This window comes from Hemitrygon akajei, chromosome 6, assembly GCF_048418815.1.
Source record: "Hemitrygon akajei chromosome 6, sHemAka1.3, whole genome shotgun sequence".
Lineage (NCBI taxonomy): Eukaryota > Metazoa > Chordata > Chondrichthyes > Myliobatiformes > Dasyatidae > Hemitrygon > Hemitrygon akajei.
The window spans coordinates 100,065,896-100,089,238 of NC_133129.1; the positions used below are offsets into that span (position 1 = coordinate 100,065,896).

General features: G+C 45.0%; 1 protein-coding gene across 3 annotated transcripts in view; it reads left to right on the forward strand.

Moving 5' to 3' along the window:
- The first annotated feature begins 12,179 nt into the window (after positions 1-12,179).
- Positions 12,180-23,343, forward strand: part of ache (acetylcholinesterase (Yt blood group)) — a 79,664-nt gene continuing 68,500 nt past the window's right edge. Inside the window, exon 1 of one of the 3 annotated variants that reach the window (XM_073048993.1) lies at positions 12,180-12,306. The gene's annotated coding sequence lies outside the window, so the exon portion shown is untranslated. The remainder of the gene's footprint in view (positions 12,307-23,343) is intronic. The other 2 variants (XM_073048996.1, XM_073048994.1) reach the window with 2 other exon arrangements.

A 23,343-nucleotide genomic window follows, 5' to 3' on the forward strand; every position in this document is an offset into this window, starting at 1 on the left:
CAGAAAGCAGAGGGTATTGTAAATGAAACATATACCACCCAGACATTGGTGCCCAGTAGTGTTTCTGCGAGGGTCTTCTCTGGGACCCCAGCTCTTTGTGACTTGGATGAGGAAGTGGAGGGCTGAGTTAGTGAGTTTGCAGGTGACACAAAGGATGGTGGTGTAGTGGATAGTGTAGAAGGTTGTCATGGGTTACAATGGGAGTCCAAACCTGGAGGGCAGAGTATATGATGAGAGGAGAGAGACCCAAGAGGTAACCTCTGTACATAATACCCGGAATGAGTACCAAAGGCATTTGTTTACGTACGTGAGGGGAAGGACTTGAAGGGTTTTGGGCTGAATGTGGGCAGCTGGGACTAGCAGGGAGGATGCTGTGTCAGTGTGGGCCAGTTGGGCCAAAGGGCTGTTTCCATACTGTCTGTCTCTATGACTCTAGGATGCTTACAGGTGCTGTGTTTGCCTCCTGGGTGGTCTGTTCTGCTGAGTCTGTTGGGCTATTGTAAGATCACCAATGGCTTAATGGCTTAAAAGTACATTATTTATTGCAGTAGTTTCCTCTTCAGCAAGATGTCGGGTGTATAATCTGCTGTGTCCGGTGCCTTCAATGCACTGACGTTGGTGAGATTGTAAATTGGGAGACCACTATGTCGAGCACCTCCATTCCATCTGCCTAAAGTTTAACTTCACGGTGGCAGAACATTTTAATTCATATTCCCATTCCTTTTCTGACATGTTGGACCATATCCTCCTCTTGTGCCAAGGTGAGGGCATCCTCAAGGTAGAGGAGCAGCACATATTCCATCCGGGTAGCCTCTAACCCAATGGCATGAATATCAATTTCTCCTTCCGGTTTCAAAAAAAAATTCCCTTCTCCTCTCCTCTTCTTTTATTCCCCACTATGGTCTCTTATCTCCTCTCACCTGCTTATCTCCTTCCCCTGGGCCAACTCCCGCCTTCCCTTTCTCCTATGGTCCACTCTCCTCTCCCATCAGAGTCCTTCTTCTCCAATGACTTTCCCAATGCACCTGGCTTCACCCATCACCTTCCAGCTATCCTCCTTCCCCTCCCCTCACCATTTTTTTCTGGCATCTTTCCCTCTTCCTTTTCAGTCCTGAAGCAGGGTCTCAGCCTGAAACATTGACTGTTTATTCATTTCCACAGATGCTGCCTGACCCACTGAATTCCTCCAGCATTTTGGGTGCGTTGCTAACTATACCCCTGTCGGCTGCCACCAAAGTGCCGCCTCTCTCTGGCACCAGTTTTATGGCCTCTGTTTTCTTTGGCCCCTGTTGCATGGGCGCCCTGAGGCAGCAGGCTTCCACAGATGGAGCAAGGGGGGCCTGAGGAGGCAGGAGGGGGGGCACTTGGTGAGGTGGTGCGTTCCTGCCACCACTGATCCAGTGTGCTCTCTCTGTAACTCTGGGGTTCTCAAATCCACCCTGAAGGCTCCTTTTCCACTTTCAGCTATTATGGGGCAGGGGGTTCCTCAGAGTCGGTGAGATGTCCCATTTCTACAAGGCAACCTAACCACATCTTTGAAACTTTTCCTCTACTGACTGGGAACCTCCTCCCAGGACAGAGCTCGGGATAGAGTGTGTCTCGTGTCAGGCCTGAAATCGATGAGGCCGGTCTATTGCAGGCAGCTTAATGCCTGTACGTTGATAGTGTACTAGTGTTCGGGATCTGTCACCAGTCCTGAAAACACAATTGTGACGATGAAAATAATTGCAACAATGATAGTGTTACCAGAAAGGAATAACCATCGTTCTGATAGTGTAAATGAATCTGCCAATCGAATTGCAGGATAATGGTATAACAAGAATTGGAAGTGTGGTTTCATGGCCTTTGCAGTGTGATCCAGCGGAGAGCATTTTGACAGGTTGCCTCATCCCTGCTATGCAGGATCAGAAATGGCTGCAGAGTATTATAGACTGAACCATTTCCATTCTGGGCACAGACCACCTCAGCGTTCAGAGCCAGTAAGCTTCTTCTTCCCCTTTATTTTTATTCCCCGTCCATTACTGCACAATTTTTTTTTTTAATTCATTTACGGCATGCAGACGTCGCCAGCTCAGCCAGCATTTATTGCCCATCTCTAGCTGCCCCTGAGAAGGTGGTGATGAGCTGTCTTGAACTGCTGCAGTCCCTGAGGTGTGGGTACACCCACAGTACCGTTAGGGAGGGAATTCCATGATTTTGACCCAGTGACAATGAAGGAACAGTGATATGTTTCCAAGTCAGGATGGTGAGTGACTTGGAGGGGATTTCCAAGTGGTGGTGTGCCCAGGTATCTGCTGTTCTAGTCCTTCTAGATGGTCATGGTGGTGGGTCTGGAAGGTGCTGCCTTAGGAACTTTGGTGTGGTGTTGCAGTGCATCTTGTAGATAGTACACACCGTTTCAAATGTTCATCAGTGGTGGAGGGATTGTGGAAGGGGAACCAATCAAGTGGGCTGCCTTGTGCTGGATGGTGTCAAGCGTCTTGAGTGTTGATGGAGCTGCACTCATCCAGGTGAGTGGCGAGTATTCCATTTCACTCCTGACCTGAGCCTTGTAGATGGTGGACAGGCTTTGGGGAGTCAGGAGGTGAGTTACACGCCACAGGATTCCTAGCCTTTGACCTGCTCTGGTAGCCATGATGTTTATATGGCTAGACGAGTTCAGTTTCCTGTCAATGGCAACCCCCAGGATGTTGATAAGGGGATTCAATGATGGTGATGCCACTGAAAGTGAAGGGACGATGGTTAGAGCCTCTTTTGTTGGAGATGGTCATTGCCTGTTTGTGTGGTGAGAATGGCTCCAGGGACTGTGTTATGTTCTTTGTGTGAGTTGTGGGAATTCCAGCTTCCTGGATAACCACATCTGCACCGAGGTGCAGCTCCTCAGAGAACATATCAAGAAACTGGAGCTGCAGCTCAGTGACCTTATGGGAGACTGAGGAAGTGATAGGTAGGAGCCACAGGGAGGCAGTCAGGAGGCAGGTAACTGTCAGGGGAAGGAAAGGAAATGGGTGGTCAGTGCAGAGTACCCCTGTGGCTGTTCCCCTCAATAATAAGTGTACAACTTTGGATATAACTGTGGGGTACGAACTACCAGGGCAGAGCCACAGTGACCAGGTCCCTGGTACTGAGACTGGTGCTGTGGCTCAGAACAGGAGAAGTGAAGAGGACTGCAGTAGAGACAGGAGATTCCATACTTAGAGGAATAGAGACAAGATTCTGTGGACATGATAGAGACACCCAGATGGTATGTTGCCTCCCAATTGGAAGGGTCAGGAATGTCTCGGATTGGGTTGGAGAGAGATTTTACAGAGCTTGGTAGAAAGCTGAGAAGCGGGACCTCCCGGGTAGTAATTTTTGGATTGCTGCCTGGGCCACACACCAGTGAGGGTAAGAATAGGATGATTTGGCAGATGAATGTGTGGCTGAGGAAGTGGTACAGTGGGTAGGGCTTCAGATTTCAGGATCATTGGGATCTTTTCTGGAGAAGGTACAACCTGTACAAAAGGGTTGGGTTCCACCTGAACCAAAGGGGGACCAATGAACAGGGTGTGGCCAGCTTTGCTAGAGCTGTTTAGCAGGGTTTAAACTAATTTGGCAGGGGGATGGGAACGGAGTGGGGGGTTAAGGATGGGGCAGTCGGTTTACAAACAGAGGCACTGTGTAGTAACACTGATGATTGGGGAAAATTGCAGTCAATGGATAAGTTGCAATGTAAAAAGTGGACAAAATCAAGAAGGATGAATAATACAGGACTGAAGGCACACAGTATACAGAATAAGGTAGATAAACTTGTACCTTATTTACAAATTAGGCATCACAGAATCATGGCTGAAAGAAGATTTATACAGTACCTATAAAAAGTGGTCTGAATTGCTCACAAATATACAACACAAAATAATTGATTTTATAAGTATTCACCCCCTTTAATATGACACACCAAATAATCACTGGTGCAGCCAATTGGTTTCAGAAGTCACATAATTAGTTAAATGGAGATCACCGTGTGCAGTCAAGGTGTTTCAATTGATTGTAGTTAAAAATACACCTGTGTCTGGAAGGTTTAACTGCTGGAGAGTCAGTATCCTGGCAAAAACTACACAATGAGAAAAAAGAACATTCCAAGCAACTCCACAAAAAGGTTATTGAAAAACACAAGTCAGGAGATGGATACAGGAAAATTTCCAAGTCACTGAATATCCCTTGGAGTACAGTTAGGTCAATCACCAAGAAATGGAAAGAATATGACACAGCTGTAAATCTGCCTCGAGCAGGCTGTCCTCAAAAACTGTGTGACTGTGCAAGAAGGGACTAGTGAGGGAGGCCACCAAGAGACCTAGGACAACTCCGGAGGAGTTACAATCTTCAGTGGCTGAGATGGGAGAGACTGCACATACAACAACTGTTGCCCGGGTGCTTCACCAGTCACATCTTTATGGGAGAGTGGCAAAGAGAAAGATACTGTTGAAAAAAACTCACATGAAATCTTGGCTAAAGTTCTCCAAAAGGTATGTGGGAGACTCTGCAGACAGCTGGAAGAAGGCTCTATCATCAAAAACACACCATCCCTTCCATGAAGCATGGTGGTGGCTGCATCGTGCTGTGGGGATGCTTCACTATAGCAGGCCCTGGAAGGCTTGTGAAGGTAGAGGGTAAAATGAATGCAGCAAAACAGGGAAATCCTGGAGGAAAACCTGATGCAGTCTGCAAGAGAACTGCATCTTGGGAGAAGATATGTTTTCCAGCAAGACAATAACCCCAGGCATAAAGCCAAAGCTCTGCAGGAATGGTTTAAAATCAACCAAGTTAATGGCTTCTTGTATATTGGTGAGACGCAACATAGATTGGGAGACTGCTTCACCGAGCATCTGTGTTCCCTTCGCCAGAACAAGCAAGATCTCCCAGTGGCCACCCATTTTAATTCCACTTCCCATTCCCATTCCGATATGTCCACCCATGGCCTCCTCCACTGTTGGGATAAGGCCACTCTTAGATTGGAGGAACAAAACCTTGTATTATGTTTAGACAGCCTCCAACCCGATGGCATGAACATCAATTTCTCAAACTTCCAGTAATGTCTCCACCTCCCCCACCTTTACCCCATTGTTCCTCTCTCATGTTATCTCCTTGCTTGCATATCGCCTTCCCCTGGTGCTCTTTATCCATTCCTTCCCCACTTTCTTCCATGTCCTTCTGTATCTTTCACCAATCAACTTCTTAGCTCTTTGGTTCAACACTCGAAGGTTCACCTATCACCTCGTGTTTCTCTCTCCCCTCCTCCCACCTTTCAAATCTACTCCTCAGCTTTTTTCTCCAGTCCTGCCGAAGGTTTTCAGCCTGAAACATTGACTTTACTTTTTTCCATAGATGCTGCCTGGCCTGCTGAATTCCTCCAGCATTTTGTGTGTGTTGCTTGGATTTCCAGCATCTGCAGATTTTCTCTTGTTTGAAAATTAATGTCCTGGAGTGGCCAAGTCAGACTCCAGACCTCAATCCATAGAAACATAGAAACCCTACATGCTCTGACCATGTTTTATAAAGTTATGACATTACGTCCCAACTCCTGTATTCTATGTCCTGATTAATGAAGGCAAGCATACCGTACACCTTCACCACTTTTCTGACCTATGCTGACACTTTCAGGGAACTATGTTCCCGTTCATCAATGTTCCTTAGTGCCATCCAATTTACTGTTCATGTCAATCCCTACTTGACTTCCCAAAATGCATAGCCTCACACTTGTCAAGATTAAATTCCCATAAGATCCATAAGAAATAGGAGCAGAAATAGTCCATTTGGTCCATCAAGTCCACTCCACCATTTCATAATGGCTGATCCATTTCCCTCTTGACCCCAATCTCCTTCCTTGCCCCACCCCATATCCCTTCATGCCCTGACTAATCAAAAATCTATCAATCTCTGCCTTAAATATACTCATTGACTTGGTCTCCACTGCTGCCTGTAGCAACAAATTCTACATAATCACCACTCTCTGACTGCAGTTCGTCCTCTTCTCCATTCTAAATGGATGTCCCTCTGTTCTGAAGTTGTGCCCTCTGGTGCTAGACTGCCCCCCAAGACAGGAAACATCCGCTCCACATTCACTCTGTTTAGGCCTTTCCCTCTGCCAAATAGTCACCCTACATTCCAATTCTGCTGAAGCCCCAGAGAAACCTCCTCTCTATCCATAAGCTCTCCACCATGTCATCTGCAACTTACTGATCTTAAAAGTGACCGTAGCAGTTCGTAACAGAAAACAGCTGATCTGTTCTTTTCAGCTGGATAATATACTCCGGGCACAGAGGTGGCTGTTGTGCACAGTGTTTTGTTTTGATGTAATTTGCAATTTTGAAATAAGGCTGGATCTCTTGTCAATTTTCTATGTCCTCAGCAGTTGGATTTGAACAAAATCGAAACACAATTTTGTTAATTAACTAAGATATTTAGAAAGTGGGTGAAGATAATATATGGAAAGTCAGCTAAGAGAGTGTATTGGCATTGATTTACACCTCTTGTGGATTAAACGGGGGAGGGTTATCAGGCAGCTTCCTCCGGGAAGATGGGTTTTGCAGAATACAATCTGCTGAGCTAAGAGATTTTGAAGCACTGATAACTCATGTTGCATCTCTCTCTGGTTAGACACTGTTGGGCTCTGCAGAGATGATGTCATCGCAATTTGTAAATGGGCTGATCGCATAACGCACTGCATTTTCGAAGTAGCATTGAACCCAGGAAAATGCTAGCACACTACCCTTGCGACTGGCAACTGGTGGGATCCAAACACAGTTAATTAAATAAAATTGGAACAAAGAAGCTAATATGATTAGTGGCTAGAATGAAGCCTTTGGATTAAAACCTCAATCCCTTCCGCAATCTCCTTTCGATGAGGAGATTGCTGTCTTTACCAAATCCGCTGTAGCAAATGACTTCTGGCCCACACAGAGTGGTTGACTCTCAGTTGCCCCAGAAAACCGAAGGGCTATTAGGGATGGGAAATAAATGCTGGTCTGGTCAATGAAACACACATCCTGTTGATAAATGGATATAAAAACCTTCCAATCAAATTTATAGTCTGCCCAAGGATCTCCTTTTCACAGTTTTTCAGCTCGGTGTTAATATCTTTTTTGAATGTTAATTGAGTGTTATCATATACTTTGCAGTGTTCCTTCATACCAAAACTACAGTACTATTTACTGCCTTTACATTTTGTAATGGTTTATGGTTACTGGTTCCTGTACATATTAATTATGATTATTAATTATTAATTATTGATTCTTGTACACATAACTACTGTTATATATTGAACTCCTTAATTTGACAATGGCTGCTTTCCTTAGACTGAGCCTTGCTCCTGAACCACCTCCCCCCCACAACTCTGTTGAATATCATACAGGTCAGGGAGCGAGAGATTTTTTTAAGAAGAAAGGAACTCATATGGGGTTTCAGGTTTTTTCAGTAGTACAGTCGCAATTCATTAGCAAGGGCAAATAAAAATAAGACAGCGGAAAACGGAGTGGCCATTATGTGAGTGTGCCAGTGTTAGAGTGAGGAGGCTTCAGCGAGACAGGCTTGGGTGAGGTACATATCTGGTAAGTTTCTTCTTCATTCTTCATCTGTTAGTCACAAATGGAGCAGTGAGGATGGCTCCAGGGGCTGTGTTATGTTGTTTGTGTCAGAAATGAGAATGCTGGGAAACTTCCAGGTGCACCAAACTGTAGCTCCGCAGAGAACGTGTGGAGGAACTGGAGATGCAGCTCGATGACCTGCTCGTACGAGAAACTGACGAGATGATAGATAGGAGCTACAGGGAGGTAGTCAACCCTAAGATGAAGGAGACAGGTAAATGGATGGGAAGGGAAGGGAAAGGGCAGCCAGTACAGCATCCCTGTGGATGTTCCCTTCAATAATCAGTATAGCATTCTGAATACTGTTGGGGGGACAACATGCCAGGGGGTGGGGGTGGAGAGGTGCAGTGACTAAGTCTCTGGAACTGAATCTGGTGCTGTGGCTCAGAAGGGAAGGAAGAAGAGGACTGCAGTCGTGATAGGAGATTCCATAGTTAGACAAGTAGACATGAGATCCTCTAGGCACAATAGATACACCCAGGTGTTAAGTTGCCTGGGTCAATGTGTCAGGTCCACAACATTCTAAAGGGGGAATGTGAGCATCCAGAAGTCTTGGTACATATTGCCACCAATAGTATAGATAGAAAAAGTGAAGGGGCCCTGAAGAGAGAATTTGGGGGTCTATGTAGAAAACTGAAAAGCAGGACCTCCAGGTTAACAATCTCCAGATTGCTGCCTATGCCGTGCGTCAGTGAGGATACACGTGGCTGAGGAACTGGTGCAGGACTCAGGGTTTCAGGTTTCTGGATCATTAGGATCTCTTCTGGGGAAGGTACGACCTACACAAAGAGGATGTGTTACTGATGAACTGAGGGGGACCAATGTCCTTGCGGGCTGTTGTGGAGGGTTTAAACTAATTTGACCGGAGTGACAGGGTTGTTGCTTTACAAGCAGAAGCAGGGTGTAGTGAAGGACAGGCAGATGATAGGGCAAAATTGCAGTCAGTGGGATAAATTGCAGTGTGAAAGGGGACAAAATCAACAAGTACTGATGGTGTTATATTTGAATGCACACAGTATACAAAATAATGTAGATCTTGTAGCACGGTTAGAGATTGGTCGGTATGACGTTGTGGGCATCACTGAGTCATGGCTGAAAGAAGACCACAGTTGGGAGCTTAAGATCCAAGGGTAGACATTATATGGAAAGGGCAGGTAAATAAGCAGAGGGGCTGGGGTGGCTCTGCGGGTAAAAAATGAAATGAAGTCCTTAGAAAGAGGTGACATAGGATCGGAAGATCCTTGTGGGTAGAGCTGATAAACTGCAAGGGTGAAAGGACCCTGATGGGAGTTATATACAGGCCTCTGAACAATAGCTAGGATGTGGGCTACAAATTACAATGGGAGATAGAACAATCATGCAAAATGGGCAATGTTATGATAGTCATGTGGGATTCTGATTTGCAGGAATATTGGGAAAATCAGGTTGGTGCTGGATCCCAAGAGATGAAATTTGTAGTATGACTATAAGGTGGCTTCTTAGAGCAGACTGTGGTTGAGCCCACTGGAGAATCAGCTGTTCTCTTAGGAAGCCGGGATCATAACATGATAGAATTCAGCCTGCAATTTGAGAAGGAGAAACTAAAGTCAGATGTATCGGTATTACGGTGGAGTAAGGGAAATTACAGAGGCAGGAGAGAGGAGCTGGCCAAAGTTAATTGGAAGGGGATACTAGCAGAGATGATAGCAGAGCAGCAATGGCTGGAGTTTCTGGGAGCAATTTAGAAGGTGCAGGATAGATACATCCTAAAGAAGACATATTCTAAAGGCAGGATGACGCAACTGTGGTTGACAAGGGAAGTCAAAGCCAACATAAAAGCAAAAGAGAGGCTATATAATACAGCAAAAAAGTGGGAAGTTAGAGAATTGGGGAAATTTTTAAAACCAACAGAAGGAAACTAAAAAATCCATGAGGGAGAGAAAATAAAATATGAAGGTAAGCTAGCCAATAATATAAAAGAGGATACCAGAAGATTTTCCATATATATAAAGAGTAAAAGAAAAGGCAAGAGTAGATATTGACCTGCTGGAAAATAAACCTGGAGAATTAGTAATGGGGGATAAGGAAATGGTGGACAAACTGATTAAACATTTTGCATCAGTCTTCGCTGTGAAGAAAACTAGTAGTATGACGGACATTCGAGAGTGCTGGGGGCAGAAGTGAGTGCAGTTGCTATTACTAGGGAGGAGATGTTTGGGAAACTGAATGATCGGAAGGTAGATAAGTCACTTGGAACTGACGGACTACACCCCAGGGTTCTGAAAGAGGTAGGTGAAGAGGTTGCAGAGGTATTAGTAATGATCTTTAATGAATCACCAGATTCTAGAATGGTTCTGGAGGACTGGAAAAAAGTGTAAAGATCACTCCACTCTTCAAGAAGGGAGAGAGACAGAAGAAAGGTAATTATAAGCCGGTTACCCTGACATCAGTGATTGGGAAGATGTCAGAGTCAATTGTTAAGGATGTCGTTTCAGGGTACTTGGAAGCACATGATAAAATAGGCCAAAGTCAGCATAGTTTCCTTAAGGGAAACTCTTGCCGGACAAATCTGTTGGAATTCTCTGAGGAAATCAGAAGCAGGATAGACAAGGGATATTGTGGACATGGATTCTCTGAAGGCCTTTGTCAAGGCGATGCCTATGAAGCTGCTTAACCAGACAAGTGCCCATGTTATTACAGGAAAGATATTGGTATGCATTGATCAGCAGCAACAGAGTGGCAATAAAGGGAGCCTAGCGTATAGTCGTGTTCTGCAAATGTTGTTGTTGGGACTGCTTCATTTTACGTTGTACGTCAATGGTTAGGATGATGGAATTGGTGGCTTGTTGGCCAAGTTTGCAGTTGATACAAAAATAGGTGGAGGGGTAGGTAGAACTGAGGAAGCAGAGAGGCTGCAGAAGGGTTTGAGCAGATTAGAAGAATGAGCAAAGAAGTGAGAAATGGAATACAGTGTCATGCACTTTGGTAGAAGGAAAGAAGCATAGACTATTTTCTAAATGGGGAGAAAATTCAAAAGTCTAAGGTATTTGTTTCTATGGTGATGAAGTCAAGGACCAGAGGGCACAGCCTCGAAATAGAGGGATGTCCATTTATAATGGAGATGAGGAGGAATTTTTTTAGCCAGATTGGGTGAATCTGTGGAATTCATTGCCACGGGTGACAGTGGAGTCCAGGTCGTTGGGTGTGTTTATGGCGGAGACTGATAGGTTTCTGATTATTCAGGGTGTGAAAGGTTATGGGGAGAAGGCAATTAGGGTTGAGAGGGAAATGGATCAACCATGACAAAATGGCGATGCAGACTCGATGGGCTGAATGGCCTAATTCTGCTCCTATGTCTTGGGTTCTATGGTGTTACATTCTTCCTAGGTCTAATTATCCTTTCCTTTTTGAATTTTGTGGGGGGGGGGGGTTGTGAGAATCCCTGTTGGTCTTCTAAACTCTAACAGATAAAAGCTTAATTGACCCAATTTCTTCTCTTATACCACAAATCCATCTGGTGAACCTTTATCTGAACAACAACAACAACTACTACTAATGCCACCAGGTCGACTCAGGTGCGTCCGGTAATGTGGGCGTCTGAACTCCAAGAACACTCTTTCTACACATAACACCAAAACTGCACGTATTACTCATGGGAAACACACGCATGGTGTGCTCTTACCCTGCGTAACGGCAGCAAGACATTCCTGCTTCTATATTGGATTCCTCAGAATGGGTTTTTAATATTACCCTGTATTCTGAGGCCGCCTCTGTTCAGCGCCGATCGCGGATGTTGCGTCCTGGCTGTATGCAAGCAACAAGAATACAATATGGGGAGCTAGCTGTTCCCCCCTCTCCACGCATCTGATGACCCCAAGGAAACAGCAGAGACCGATGCTAGTTTGGCACCAGCAGCGTCGCGGGAGTCAGCATTGAGCTCAAGGTGGGGACTCCAGCTCCGGATTTTCCCCCTCGGGGTTTACTCCCGAAGCCGTCCCCGTGAATGGGTACGGCCGCAAGGCTGCGGAGCTTTGAGATCAGAGTTTTCCTTCTCCTAGGTGAGCTGCCAACCACGCCTGAAGAACCCCATCTGCCCGAAGCGCCTGGTTTTAACGCCAGTTACTCGCCTTTGCCCCTTCCCACGTCAGTAGAAACGGTTGCGGCGGGCTAAACCACACGTGAAGGCCAGGTTGTAGGAGGCTATTTGGGGATATTTAATGTGTAGTGAGAACCTATCGCCGCTTCCTCCCCCGGCTAACAACCTCAAGGAACCCACCATCACCACTCTATATACAAAGTGAAAATAATTACAGATTTCAGTTTAATTGGTAACTATTTTAAAGTCTCCCGAACAGGGTGATATCTTGTGCTTGCGTTAGGAATTGAACTAGAATGCGATGCCAGTGCAGTTTCTCCTCTCAGGCGGAAGGTAGACCCTGAGCTCGGCGTTCAGGTACCGATTCACACAGGCTCCCGACTTTCGGTCTCCAGCCCTGGCGCAAGGACGGACATTCGGCCCTGCACTGCCTGAGCAAACATCGCGAGACTCCTCTGCTGATCATCGCCCCCCCCCCGGTCCCCCACCCCTTAAATACACACAACCTTGGCTCAGACGTAGACGGCAAACAAGGTTTGTAGTCTGGGCGATTCCGTTTATGGCTGGTAGCGCGGTCACCTGAATCCCCTATTGTCCAGCTACGTACAGGTAAAGCCTCTGCCTCTTCTCTCCCGGTTATTTCTGGGCTCTGCCGCGAATCCGTGCAATTAGCGGGCGCTGGTGTTTTATCCAGCCTGTGTGATATCTGCCTTCCGTTATTTTCAATGCATCGATTTCAGGGAGGGTACCGTGAAACTGACAGCAGCAGTCGGCGTGTAGGACATTCGCACAACTGTTTCATTGTGCGTGTGTTTTTTTAAACATATTTTGAAAGGGAATCGCGGATTCATGAAAGCTATTCCACCGGTACATCCATTTGAGTTGTTTTTTTAAAAAAATGCATTGCATCACCTTGTAAGAGAGAGACAGGAAGCAATCGATCCCCCTCTGTGCCCATGACAACGCCATAATAAGTCGCCTGGGCTATTTATGGTTTGTTTTTTTTTCCTCTGGCAGTGATATATAAAAAGATTCCAGATATATTTATTATTTTAACCCCTGTGAGGTCTAGATATAGCAGGTAATGAATGCAAGATATAATCCAAGCGCGTTTAAAGGGCCCACGCTCCCGAGACTCCTGTCGGGATGTGGAGGACGGCGAGGCGGTGAAGAGTTGTGGTACAGGGATCAGGTGATGCGATGGCTGAATATTTTCTCTGGATTTATTTCTGTCAGGGATTCGTGAGACGTGGTGTCCAGTGACTGTTATAAAGGTGGAGCTCCAGGGAGCCATTCGGTCCCTTACCCATGTTGTACTGATGTTGCTTAGGAGATAGTCCGGCCTCTGGGCGATGCTGATCAGCATCTGGTCAGAAACGCTCTGCCACAACTGAGCAAAGCTGTGCCCTCAGTTCAAAAGCTGCTCAAACCCTGCTGGGGATAGATTGGGGAATTCAATAGACTCATGGGAACAGGCCCCTCCACCCTCTGAGTCCACACCAACCAAACGTCGCAAAGTTGGGGGATGTTTTCTTTTGAAGTACCCATGAAGGTTGATGAGGGCAAGGTGGTAGATGTGGTCTATATGGTTTTTGGTAAGGTTCTGTATGGTATGGAAAGTTGGGTTGTGTGGAATCCAGGCAAGCTGGGTCATTTTGTACATGACTGGCCAACAACCAGAGGGTGAGGATGGGAGTGTCCTTTGTTTGGACTTGGCCAGGTACTCAGTATTGCACGGTTGCTATTTGTCATCTAGATCAGTGATTTGTACGAGAATGCACAATGCATGGTTAGTACTTGTGCAGATATCACTAAAATAGGTGTTGTTTTAGGCCGTGAAGATAATTGATCAGCTGCATAGGTGGGCTGATAAAGGGCAAATACTATTGAATTTGAGGTGTACATTTTGGGAAGACCAGTGAGGGTAGGACTTTCACAGTGAATGATAGGACCCTGGAGAGTGTTGTAGAACAGAGCCACCTAGGAATATGAATACATGATTCCTTGGAAAAAAAAATGAGGTTGCATGTAGTCAAAATGGTGAAGCAGGCTTGTGGTGCACTGGCATTCATCATTCAGGGCAGTGAATATATAAGTCCGAATGTTATGTTGCACTTGTACGAGATGTCAGTGTAGCCGCATTCGGAATGAAAATATATACACATTAACCAACAGAAAAAAACTCGTGTCAATGAGAAAACAGATCTCTACAAAGTGATCTAAATTAATTACAAATATAAAACACAAAATCATTGATTTCATAAGAATTGACCCCCTTCAAGTCGGTACTACAGCTTGAGTCTGTGTGGACAGGGCTCTATCAGCTTTGCACATCTGGACACTGCAATTTTCCCCGTTCATCCTTACAAAACTGCTTAAGCTCGTCAGATTGGATGGGGATTGACCCTTTTCAAGTCCATCACAAATTCTCGATTGGATTGAGGTCTGGAATCTGACTTGGCCGCTCCAGGACATTAACGTTTTTGTGTTTAAGCCATTCTTGTGTAGCTTTGGCTTTATGCCTGGGTTATTGTCTTGCTGGGAAAAAGATTTTCTCCAAGTCACAGTTCTTTTGCAGACTGCGTCAGGTTTTCCTCCAGGATTTCCCTGTTTTGCTGCATTTATTTTACCCTCTATCATCACAAGCCTTCCAGGGCCTGTACAGTGAAGCATCCCCACAGCACGATGCAGCCACCACCGTGCTTCACAGTAGGGATGGTGTGTTTTTGATGATGTGTGATGTTTGGCTTATGCCTAACGTAGCATTTAGTCTGATGGCCAGAAGCTCAATTTTGGTTTCATCAGACCATAGAATCATCTTCCAGCTGGCTTCAGAGTCTCCCACGTGCCTTCTGGCAAACTCTAGCCAAGATTTCATGTGAGTTCTTTTCAACAATGGCTTTCTGTTTGTCACTCTCCCATAAAGCTGTGACTGGTGAAGCACCTGGGCAACAGCTGTTATGTGCACAGTCTCTCCCATCTCAGCCACTGAGGCTTGTAACTCCTCCAGAGTGGTCATAGGTCTCTTGGTGGCCTCCCTCACAGGTCCCCTTCTTGCACTGTCATGCAGTTTTTGAGGACAGCCTGCTCGAGGCAGATTTACAGCTGTGTCATATTCTTTCCATTTCTTGGTGATTGACCTCTATGGGATATTCAGTGACTTGGAAATTTTCCTGTATCCATCTCCTGACTTGTGTTTCTCAATAACCTTTTTGTGGAGTTGCTTGACATGTTCTTTTTTCTCGGGGTGTAGTTTTTGTCAGGATACTGACTCTCCAGCAGTTAAACCTTCCAGATACAGGTGTATTTTTACTACAATCAATTGAAACACCTTGACTGCACACGGTGATCTCCATTTAACTAATTATGTGACTTCTAAACCAATTGGCTGCACCAGTGATGATTGGGTGTGACATTAAAGGCGGATGAGTACTTATGTCATCAATTATTTTGTGTTTTATATTTGTAATTAATTTATCTTGCTTTGTAGAGATAGAACCATAGAACATTACAGCACAGAAACCGGCCTTTTGGCCCTTCTTGGCTGTGCCGAACCATTTTTCTGCCTAGTCCCACTGACCTGCACCTGGGCCATATCCCTCCAAACCCCTCTCATCCATGTACCTGTCCAAGTTTTTCATAAATGTCAAAAGTGAGCCCACATTCACCACTTCATCTGGCAGCTCATTCCACACTCCCACCACTCTCTGTGTGAAGAAGCCCCCCCAATGTTCCCTTTAAACTTTTTCCCCCTTCACTCTTAACCCATGTCCTCTTTTTTCTCCCCTGGCCTCAGTGGAAAAAGCCTGCTTGCATTCACTCTTTCTATACCCATCATAATTTTATACACCTCTATCAAATCACCCCTCATTCTCCTATGCTCCAGGGAATAAAGTCCTAACCTATTCAACCTTTCTCTGTAACTCAGTTTCTCAAGTCCCGGCAACATCCTTGTAAACCTTCTCTGCACTCTTTCAACCTTACTAATATCCTTCCTGTAATTAGGTGACCAAAACTGCACACAATACTCCAAATTCTTATACAACTTCACCATTACATTCCAACTCTTATACTCAATAGTTTGATTTATAAAGGCCAATGTACCAAAAGTTTTCTTTACAACCCTATCTACTTGTGAAGCCACTTTTAGGGAATTATGTACCTGTACTCCCAGATCCCTCTGTTCTACTGCACTCTTCAGTGTCCTACCATTTACCTTGCATGTTCTACCTTGGTTTGACATTCCAAAGTGCAATACCTCACACTTGTCCGCATTAAACTCCATCTGCCATTTTTCAGCCCATTCCTCCAACTGGTCCAAATCCCTCTGCAAGCTTTGAAAACCTTCCTCACTGTCCACTACACCTCCAATCTTTGTATCATCAGCAAATTTGCTGATCCAATTTACCACATTCTCATCCAGATCATTGATATAGATGACAAATAACAATGAACCCAGCACTGATCCCTGTGGCACACCACTAGTTACAGGCCTCCACTCAGAGTAGCAATCCTCCACTACCATTCTCTGGCTTCTTCCATTGAGCCAATGTCTAATCCAATTTACTACCTCTCTATGTATACCTAGCGACTGAATCTTACTAACTAACCTCCCATGCGGGACCTTGTCAAAGGCCTTACTGAAGTCCATGTATACAACATCCACTGCCTTCCCTTCATCCACTTTCCTGGTAACTTCCTTGAAAAACTCTAATAGATTAGTTAAACATGACCTACCATACACAAAGCCATGCTGACTTTTTCTAATAAGTCCCTGTCTATCCAAATACTTGTAGATCCTATCTCTTAGTATTCCTTCCAATAATTTACCTACTACCAATGTCAAACTTACCGGCCTAAAATTTCCTGGCTTACATTTTTGAGCCTTTTTTAAACAACGGAACTACATGAGCTATCCTCCAATCCTCCAGCACCTGACCCGTGGATATCGACATTTCAAATATTTCTGCCAGGGCCCCTGCAATTTCAACACTAGTCTCCCTCAAGGTCCGAGGGAATACCCTGTCAGGTCCTGGGGATTTATCTACTCTGATTTGCCTCAAGACAGCAATCACCTCCTCCTCTTTAATCTGTATACATTTCATAACCTCCCTACTTGTTTGCCTTGTTTCCATAGACTCCATTCCAGTTTCCTCAGTAAATACAGATGCAAAAAACCCACTTAATATCTCTCCCATTTCTTTTGGTTCCATACATAGCCGACCACTCTGATCTTCAAGAGGACCGATTTTATCCCTTACTATCCTTTTGCTCTTAACATAGCCGTAGAAGCTCTTGGGATTATCCTTCACCCTGACTGCCAAAGCAACTTCTTGTCTTCTTTTAGCCCTCCTGATCTGTTTCACTTTGACACGAAAGAGGAAAGAGGTTTTTTTTCTGTTGATCCGTGTCAACAAAGTCAAATTAAATCCACTGTGATTCAATGTTGTACAACATGAGAACTTCCAAGTTGGGAGTGAATACTTTTTATAAGCACTGTATAATACATAGGATCTTCTGCCCTTTCAAGCTGCACCACCGGCAATCCTCTGATGTAACCCTAGCCTAATCACAGGAGAATTTACAATGACCAATGAACCTACCAACTGGTACATCTTTGGACTGTGGGAGGAAACCGGAGCACCTGGAGGAAAATCACGGGGAGAACGTACAAACTCCTTACAGACGGTGGTGAGAATTGAACCCTGGTGGCTGGTACTGTGCTACTGTACTGCCCATGGCATGAATGAGTTGCTGGAACTCAGGGGACTGAGTTATACGGAGAAGCTGAACAAGCTGGAACTTTATTCATTGAAGCAGAGGTGACCTTACAGTGGTTATAAAATCATGAGGGGTATAGATAAGATGTGCACACAGTCTTTCCCAGGGTTGGCGAACCAAGAACTAGAGGGTTTGAAGTGAGAGAGGGGAGATTTAATAGGAACCTGAGTGGCTGCTCTTCCATCTGATGGTTTATTTCTCAGGAGGTGGTTAAGGCAGGTCCATCAATAACATTTAAACATTTAAATTTAGATGGGAATCTCAGTCACTATGGACCAGTTGAGCAGAAGGTTCTATTTCTGAATTGTGTGACTCTCTGATGCCATTGTATTCACTTCTCATCAGCATGAGCATCTCCCCCACCAGGCCTTGCCCACACTGTGCACCAGCAGCCAGTGAATCTACCAAGCTGAGCTCCTCGGGTGTGGGAAGAAACGGGACGGAATCTGTATAACTCTGTGAGGCAGCAGCTCTCAGTATCATCTGCTATGTCACTGGGTAAGGGTGGGGTGGTAGGTGGGTGGGGGGGGAATCTCTGAATAATTACCCACTTTGCGACCAGCCTTGTCATTACTGCAAGAGCAAGTTGGTTCACGATTGCTTATGCAACTTTCAAGAATGATTTATAATGATTTTGGTGCTAATGGTAAGTGAACCGCAAAGAGAGTCGGCAACTAATGTTGCCAGTCCAGAGGCTGCCAAGAATGTTCCTCTCCTAAGCAATCAGAACCGTGGGAGACCATTCTACCACTTAAGTGTCAATTCCAATCTGGCTGCTTTATACCTTGCGTTCATCCACTGAGGCATGCTCTGGATGCTAACAAAACTGGGAGAGGGGTCTTCAGTTTCGATGTTCGTGTGAGCATTTCTGTTGGTTCCAGACCAGTTATTGGAGATGAGCTGGCCATCGTCAGGAACATCAAGGCTTGGGAGACAGAGCCTCTAGGTTGGAGGACAGGAGCAAATGCAGTGGTCAGCCAGTCAAACTGTGAACATTGTTGAATCGGAAGGGATGACTCATTGTGATCTTGCACACTTTTTAAAGATTAGCTTTACTTGTCACATGTATAACAAAGCATGCAGTGAAATGCGTTGTTCGCATCAAATCCGTGAGGAATGTGCTGGGGGCAGCCCACGAGTGTCGCCACACTTCCGGTGTCAACAGAGCAGGCCCACAACTCACTAACGCTAACCCGTACGTCTTCGGAATGTGGGAGGAAACCAGAGCACTTGGAGGAAACTACGTGGTCAGAGTACAGACTACTTGCAGACAGTGGCAGGAATAGAATGAGTATCAGTGATCCCTGGCATTCTAGTACTATTGGGCTAACTGTTGTCATGTCACTTATGACAAAATTTGTTCTCGGATTGCTCCAGGTAAAAATTGAGTGGAAAGTCAGACAAAACAACCTGTGAGGATACATGAATTTAACAGAGCCATTAAGACTTGAAGGAAAGGAAAATTTGGGATGGAGTTTACAAGGATGGGTGACTTGATGTTCTGTTGTTGTGGCAAGATGGAAATGCCCACACTCGTGCCTTTGGCAGAAAACAAGGAGTGTGTCCTTCCAAGGAGAAGTGATGTGGATGGTAGCGTCCATAGCTCAGAAAGGGCTGACGAGAGGTGTCATGTAATGTTCTGGAGATGTTAACAGTTGGTGTTGCAACTCCAAGGAGTACAGCTTGGTTTCTGCCAGATGATCTGATTGTCTTCCTCATCTCAATTGGCAGCTGTGAGTTACAACTTAGTGTAGATAACTGACTGAAGAATTAGTTAATAGGCACGCTAGTGAAAATAAGTTAGAGGACTTCAGGAAGATAAGGAGATGGAACAGAAATAATGGGATTGTCTTCCTGGAAGCCAGCACTGACTTGGTCATGACCTGATGGCATGGTAGTCAGACGTGTTTTATGTGGGGTATGTGATTTATATTAATCATATCAAAATTGGATAAGTGAAACAGTGCACAATTTGTGAGTGTTTTTAATTTGTGGGATATGGACTTTGCTGGTAAAGCCTGTTGCTTACCTTCTGCTGTCTCTGGACGGGAACGCTGAGCCACCTGTTTGAGCCTTCTGATGAAGGGAATCCCGTGGTGCTCCTGGGTGGGGAGCTCCAGGACTGGGGTCCAGTGATGAAGGAGCCACAATACCCTCCCAAGTCAGGGTGGTGTGTGCCTTGAGGAATCTGCATATGGTGGATTTTACTTGACCTTCTGGGTCGGGATTGTAGCACTAGGAATTGTCGGTGGTCTTGATGGGTTGCTGCAGTGTGTGATGCACTGGTGGTGGGAGTGAATGTTTAGGGAAGCAGGTGGCTGCTAATCGTTGGTCTCAATGATGAATTCCTCAAACATTATTGCAACTGCACTTATCAATGTTAGTGATCTTTTCTGTAGAGAGGCTACAGATATTCGATCTACCTCTTGTATCCGGGATCCCTTCAGCATCCTCTTAAGAAATAATTAGTTTACCTTCCCTGTTGCCTCCTTCGACTTGGTACCCCTTTTGCCTGGTTATTGATGTAAAGGGCCTGTGAGTTTGATTATATTCAAGGTACTGTATAAATGTTGTAAACTGCAGACAGTCCCGATTTTATTTCATGAATCGGAGTCATAGCTAGTTCCAGGTAATGAATAGAACATAGAACAGTACAGCACAGGAACAGGCCCTTCAGCCCACAATGCTGTGCTGAACCAGCTATAAAGTAAATCAAACAAATCCCTCCTACCTACACAATGTCCATATCCCTCCATCTTCCTCGCATTCCTGTGCCTGTCTAAATGTCTCTTAAAGCCTTAAATGTATTTGCCTCTACCACGACACCGGGAAACACATCCACCACTCTGAGTTTTTAAAAAAACTTAGCCCTCACATCCCCTTTGAACCTACCCCTCTCACCTTCAATGCATGCCCTCTGCTATTAGACATTTCTAATGGGTAACAGATGCTCTCTGTCTACTCTATCTATGCCTCTCATAATCTTTTAAACCTCTGTCAGATGTCCCCTAGCTTCCGGCGTTCCAGAGAAATCAAACCAAGTTTATTCAGCCTCTCATGATAGCACTGCCTTGTCTCCAGACTGAAAATGGAGAAATTCAGATGAATTTTAAACTCCACCACTTAATGAGAATGGAACCTGAAATGGATGGTATAGAGGCTTGCATCCTGCGGTGAGATGTGCTTCACGGGATCTGGTGTTGGGAGAATCGTGCAGATTCTCCACGTATGAGTAACTGTCTTTTCCTCTCTCCTTGATGGGCAGAGTAACTGGAAATATAATTACCTCACTGGGTAACCTTATTATGGGTGTCCACCTGTTCTCTTTCTGAGAGAATTAGGGAAGTGAGTTCATAGAATTGTAAGGGGTACAGCATAAGCTTTGAATAATTTTCTTCATTGATGTGGTTACATAGAAAGCTGTAAAAGACGAGGTGTCCATATCCAGATGCCAGCCTTTTATATGCCATGGACCCCTACCATTAAACAAAGTGTCTGTAGACCCAAGGTGGAGAACCCCTGATTTGGTCTACAAGTGAAAGCAAGGTGTGCATCAAGGAGTTGACCAGATTGTTTGATTGAAGGTTTAGACCAGGTCAAGATAGTGCTGATACAGAAAGGAAATTCAGAGACAGCAGACAGAAATAAGTGACCGCCCTTTCTCCTTCCATTGGAATAAGCCTGGAAACCATGGGTCTGTAAGCCTTGTACTAGTGGTAGGTAATTTGTCAGAGAAGACTTGCGGGGCAGGATTTCCATCCACTTAGAAAGATGGGGATTGATTAGAAGGAGTTAGCCTGGTTTTGTGCAGCGGTAACTTGCCACACAAACTGACTTCTTTGAGGAAGTAGCTAAGAAAATTGAAGGTAGGGTACTGGACACAGTTTGCATGGAGTCCACGTCTTCTGGCAAGGTCCAGCATAGTCCAGAAGTTAAAGGCAGAAGGAATCTGAAGTACGCTGGCAAACCGTATTTAAAACTGTCTTGGAGGTGGGGGGGGTGGTGTTGGTGGGCAGAAGGTGGTGGGTGGGCACTTCTCTGACTGAAAATTTGGCGGCCACAGGGATCCATACTGAAAGCTTTGCAGTATATAAAAATTACATGGATAAGAATGAGAAGGTGGTCTGCATCGTAAATTTGCAGACAACACAAGTTTGTAGAGGTGTTGATTGTTCATGGATTAGCCAGGAAGGTGGCAAATTTAATCCAGACAAGTGTGAGATAAGGTACTTTGGGAGGTTGAATTCTGGTGGGACAGGGAGGAATTGGCAGAGAACCTGGAAGCATTGAAGTAATGAGAGACCCAACTTCCTGAAAGTGGCCACATGAGTAGAGAAAGTAATGAGGAAGGCATTTGGCATGCTTGTCTCGGTGGGCTGAACAGTTGATTATAAGAGTTGGACAAAACAATGGAGTTTTATTTTGGTAGAGGAGAAGAAATAAATTAATGGTTATTTATTTTTTCCCAACTTTTTTTTTCTTGCACAGATGACTCTGCTTTGAATTACAGAAGATTGTGTTGCTGCCTGCATTTCAGAGTCATCCAATCCCCAGTAACATGAGGGTTGCCTGTATTGTGTAGCATTTGGGTTGCTACTGTATCGGAAGGATGTGGGAGCAATAGAGAGTGTGCAGAAGAGACTCCCCAGATATTGTTTGGAATGGAGGGATTAGATAGGCTGAGTTTATCCTCATTGGAATATACAGTGTCTTGTAGAAGTATGTAACCCCCAACTCTTTGCTCACGTAAGTGTGTATTACAACCAGGGATTTTGATCAAGCTAACTGAGAATTTTTATTTGATTTTCATGATTTTTTTCCACAGTAGAGCCCAATAAAACAGGAAGCTTAAGCATGAAAAAATAAAAATTCAAAAGCTGAAAGGTCAGCAGTTTAAAAGTACAGTACTCATCTCCCTTTGCCTAGTACTTAGTTGATCCACCTCTAGCAGCCAGTAGTCTTTTTGGATAAGCCTCTATTAGATTTGTACAACATGCTGGAACAAGATATTCCCATTCCTCCTCACAAAATTGCTCAAGCTGTGCCAGGTTAGTTGGGGAGTGGTGGTAGACAGCAATCTTGAGGTCTTGCCAGAGATGCTCGATTGGGTTTAGGCCAGGACTGACTGCGCCACTCGAGGACATCAATTCTCTTCATTTAAAGCCACTCCATGGTTGCTGTGGCAGTGTGCTTTGGGTCACTGTCCTGCTGAAAGTCAAACTTACTCCCCAATTTAACTGTTCTGGCAGAGACTAGAATGTTTTTATCCGGGATCCCGCTGCATCTTCCCATCAATCCTGACCAGTTTTCCAGTCCCTGCTGCTGAAAAGCATCCCCATAGCATGATGCTACCCCCACCATACTGTACAGTAAGGATGGTGTTATCAGGCTGATGCACAGCGTTAGATTTATGTCACATGTACCACTTGGTCTTATCCAACCACTACACCTTCTTCCACATCTTTACAGTATCTTCTAAGTGATGCTTTGTAGAAATTTTAATAGGCAAGGGTATGTTTGTTTTAAGCCAGGGCTTCTTCCTTGCCACGCTTCCATAAATGCCCTTTTTGTGCAGGGCCTTCGAGATTGTGGAGTCATCTCCAGTTGCAGCCACTGACTTCTGCAGCTCACTCAGAGTGAGTGATGGCATCACAGTAGCCTCTCTTACAAGTGCCATTCTTCTCCGGCCACTAGTTTAGAGGGCTGGTCAGTGTGGCCGTGGTTTCACGATGAACTACACTGAGCTCTGAGGCAAGTCCAGTGCCTCTGAGATGGTCTTGTACCCTTCCCCAGATTTGTTTGTCTCTACTATCACTTCCTGACTTGTCTGGAATGCTCCTTGTTTTCATTTTCGTTTGGTCTGCT